Raw genomic sequence first — 739 nt, 5'->3', positions numbered from 1 at the left:
AAGTGATTCCCCCGCCTCGCCCCGCAGGGCTTCTTCCGCCGCAGCATCCAGCAGAACATCCAGTACAAGAAGTGCCTCAAGAACGAGAACTGCTCTATCGTCCGCATCAACCGCAACCGCTGCCAGCAGTGCCGCTTCAAGAAGTGCCTGCTGGTCGGCATGTCCCGTGACGGTGAGCTCGGAGGGACCCTCGTGACATCCCGAGCTGGGGATTCCCTCTGGGGGTGGGATTCCCCATGCCCAGGCTGCTCGTCCCTTCCCGAGATGTATCCAGGGCTGTATGTCCCGTCTGGAGCCGGGTACCCCTGCCTGTGCTGGCTGCTGTGCCTGTCCCATGGATGTGTCCCCTCTTCCTGGGATCCCCCCCCATGTGTGGGGCTGCGTGTCCCTAGTCCCAGGACTAGGTCCCCCCGTGCCCAGAGCTGCATGTCCCCTCCCGGGATGGGTCCCCCATGGCCAGGGCTGTGCACCCCCACCCACACAGGGTCCCCCCAACATCGAGGCTATATGTCCCTTCCTTGGATGTGTCCCCCCCCACCCCATGCTCAGGTCTCTACATCCCCTCACAGGATCTGTCCTCCCATATTCAGGGCTCTATGTCCCCTCCAGGACTTGATCTTCCCATTTTTAAGGCTGCATGTCCCCTCCCGGGATGGGTTCCTCCCGTGCTCAGGGCTGTGCATCCCCTCCAAGCCAGGGGGAGGGACACAGCCGTGCTCCCGTCAGCCCCTGGCGCCTC

The sequence above is a fragment of the Corvus brachyrhynchos genome, unplaced genomic scaffold (genome assembly GCF_000691975.1).
Source record: "Corvus brachyrhynchos isolate BGI_N302 unplaced genomic scaffold, ASM69197v1 scaffold30, whole genome shotgun sequence".
In the NCBI taxonomy this organism is placed as follows: domain Eukaryota; kingdom Metazoa; phylum Chordata; class Aves; order Passeriformes; family Corvidae; genus Corvus; species Corvus brachyrhynchos.
Note: the sequence above shows the minus strand (reverse complement) of the source record.